The sequence below is a fragment of the Bidens hawaiensis genome, unplaced genomic scaffold, assembly GCF_021521415.1.
Source record: "Bidens hawaiensis isolate Kalapana, Puna unplaced genomic scaffold, B.hawaiensis_p1.1 tig00001721_1, whole genome shotgun sequence".
Taxonomy (NCBI): domain Eukaryota; kingdom Viridiplantae; phylum Streptophyta; class Magnoliopsida; order Asterales; family Asteraceae; genus Bidens; species Bidens hawaiensis.
Genome location: NW_027491098.1, coordinates 2,482,492 through 2,486,373, shown reverse-complemented (window position 1 = coordinate 2,486,373; position 3,882 = coordinate 2,482,492).

Genomic DNA, 3,882 nt, shown 5'->3' with positions numbered 1-3,882 from the left:
TGGCTCCTTCAAGACCTGTGAACTTTGGAGGGTTACCCGCGTTAAAGGACTTAATGTTATAACTGGAGGTATAGTTTTGGCTCAAGGCTTGGGCTATCGCGGCGGCCATTTCCTGGGAACGTTGCTGTCTACGCATGCGCGAGGCTTCTCTTCTCTGAAATCGGCGAGATAGCGGAGGCATTCTATAAAAGTTTTAATTTTAGTTAATATCTTGGTTTTATCGCGAAGTATAACTTTATAAAGCTTGGTTTCACGGAGTTAGATACTATCAAAAGTTAAAGTAAAATAAATGACCCTAAATGCAGACTTAATAAAGGTAACAAATTCGAATCAAGAATCGACAATTCATGTATCACCATGACTTTCCGAATTCCCAATTTAAAATATACGAGCAAACGAGTATTGGAGATTGACGATTCATGTATCACAATGACTTTTCAATCTTCAATATAAAATACACAAGAAAATGAGTATTGGAAGTTGACAATTCATGTATCACCATGACTTTTCAAGTCTCCAACCTCAGAACATAATCGTAAATGGGAATTAAAAATCAACTATTCATGTATCACCATGACTTTTCGGATTTTCAAATCCCAACAAACGAATATGCAAGAAAAATCAATAAAAATCGAAATTCAACAAAAATCGAAATATCGCGAAATAAATCATAAAATCATATACTGCGCAAGCGCGAGCATATTCATAAATAACGAGTAATTAACAATAAGCGCGCGAACATGAGATTTCTCTCATGCGCGAGAAGGGACTCTTAGGTATTTTAGGCCGTTACGTCTAACCACCTATCCTAAAGTCAACGAGCTCTGATACCAATCTGTAACACCCCGACCAAAGGCGGATTATACATCGGGGCGCCACATATTGTTTCATTACTCGTGACACTATTGGGTGTCAATATTTAATAAATACATTCATTCGCGCACGCGCAGGGTAAACACAAGATATAAATAAACCAACATAAATTAATATATTATAAATCATAATATTCGAACAGCAATAACTTGTCTTGATACATTTTAATCTAGGTCCAAAAGTAAAAACGTCCTACGTGTCCACAAGCTCCAAAAGTAGCTACAGCAAACCTGAACATGTGTTAAAATAAACATCAAACACTTGCGTGTTGGTGAGAAATCAAGTTTAATACAATACATAGATATCAATAAATCTGCGCGCAACATGTGTATGTCTGGTTTTCAACAAGGGTGTAATCTGATCGGGACCAACTCTAAGATTCATAAGACTGCCAGTGCTCACAATTGAGCTCACAAACAAGACAAACTGTGCATGTGTAAACAAAAGAGAAAATCATAAACGATAGTTCTCCCGTGTTCATCTAATGGTACCATGAGAACTGCGGAATAGACCGACAAGACGGTTAATGATCCACACATACAAATAAACAGCCAAGTCTACGTCCTCAACACATTGGATACTGCGCGACTAAAGTTCATAAACAAGTTTAAGACTCTAAGTTTGTATGAACACATGAACATCCCAAAACATTAAAAGCAAAAAGGGATTAGGTACGAGATTACTCACTTGATAAACGATGCGGTGTAAGATAAAGCAAGAACCAACTTTAAACAAGCACAAGTTAACCTATAAATAAGATTATTGTTTTAATGATTGGTTTAAGTCTTGATTATAAGTTAGCATAATTAATAAGTAAATTATTATATATAATATATATATATTACCGGAAAAGCAGGGCAGAACAGGGAGGAAGACGGCAGAGAGAGCAAGGGGCAAGAGAACAGGAGAGATTAAGTGTTTTGTGTGTGTAGTGTTAGGAAAAATAATACTATTATTTATAGGAAAACCCTAGGAGACATAATCCCTAGGAAAGGGGAAAGGATCTCAAAAAGCAAAAGATTCCAAAAGCAAAAGATATCAAAAAGCATAAGAAAACAAAAGCAAAAGATATGGAAAGATATGGCAGCTGCAGGGGGCAAAGGAAAAGCTGACAGGGAACAGTAAAAAGCATGGGCGGGTCAGATAAAGGTACTGGTCAAGCATGGCAAAAGCAGATCTCAAAAGATAATGTCAGTCACTTTTTCTGCCAACCAATGGGGTTGGTGCGCATGCTGCGCCGAAAGTAACTTTTCAGACATAAAGCAGATTAGGTCAACAGCACAAAAGATAAGACAACACAAAAGCAAACGGCTAGATTAAACAGAAGAAAACTCAAAGGGTTTAGCGCGAGAAGGCTAAGGCGCGAAGGCAGACACAGAAGGTCAAGAGAGCGCGAGCGCGAAGGCAGACAGAACCAACCTTAACGCGTCGCGGAAAGAACTACATTTCTAAGCGCGCCGCGGGAAGAATCACATTTCTTAGCGCGCCGCGGGAGGAACTAGAATTCCTAGCGCGCCGCGGGAAGAACTATAATTCTTCGCGCGTCGAGGGATGAACTACGATTCTTAGCGCGCTGCGAGAAGAACTACAAATCCTTAGCGCGTCGCGGGAAGAACTACCGTTCTTAGCGCGCTGCGAGAAGAATTACAATTCTTAGCGCGCTGCGAGAAGAGTTCGTCTCGCGTATCGCTGAAACAGGTGGTCTTCACGCAGGATTCCTTGTAAGGAGTCTGGCGCGTGGAGCAGCGCAGACAACCTTAGGCGGGAAGGAACAAAGGACAAGCAAAGAGTTAGAAAAAAAAAAGAGGGAAACAAGGCGTAAGGGCGGGACGGCGACAAGAGGGAAAAGAAGGCGGAAAGAGAGAAGGAGAGGGACGGGACGGCGGAAAGAAAAAGAGAGAAAGAGGCGGGAAGGAAAATATATATTATTATTAAAAGTAAAATATAAGTATAAATATTAAATCATAAAAGAAAGAGATCGGGTCAGAGAAACGGGTACCTGGGTCGGGTCGGATCGGGTCAGATGTCACAATATAGCAACTAACTCTGATAATGTATAGACCATTTCATCATTGTAATAAGATTACTTTTCAGAATGTTCCTCCAATTATAAGGATATACTGATAGACCTGCAATATTAACATAACCTGAAAATAACTTCAGAAATTCTGGCGACAAGGCCTAAATAAATTGGTGATAAGGTCCTTAGAAGAGGCGAAAACCCCTTAAACCTTAGGAAGAAACTGGCGACAAGGCCCTTAGAAGAGGTGAAAACCCCTTAAACCTTAGGAATAAACTGGCGACAAGGCCTTTAGAAGAGGTGCAAACCCCTTGAACCTTAGGAACAAATAAACTGGCAACAAGGCCCTTAGAAGAGGTGAAAAACCCCTTAAACCTTAGGGATGGTACGTCTACCATTAACTCTAGATTCAAACCAATAGCTGAGGATAGCGAGGTAACAAGTCACTATATTTCATGGGCTGGCCCCGCCTCTCGAACTACGGCTGAATAAACATGCGCTACAGGCGATCTTAAGAAGATGTGAAAACCCCTTAACCTTAGAAGGCATCAAATAATGCCTTATCCGGCGACAAAGCCCAAAGAAACCGGCAACAAGGCCCAAATTAACTGGCGACAAGGCCCAAAGCAACTTCATCCCATATGGGAATATCACATATCTTCAAGCTACAAAATAGTCAGATCTAGGTGAGGGGTGGGTGTTAGCCTTGCTAACACCCCTCCGATGCCTAAGTCATTATCATGATAGAAGAATAAAAATATTGAAAATGAATAAAAATATAAATTCGAATACATACCTTAGCTGTTTAATGTCACCATTAAGTTTCTTAGGATAACAATTATCCTCGGGATATAAGTCTTACATAAAATATTTCTTGAGGTGTATAGCGTTCCAAGCCCTTGGTAACAAGTCACCATCCAAAGTAGACAATTTGTATGCTCCATTTCCTGCTTCTAAGTCAATCAAGTAAGGACCTTCCCACTTTGGTG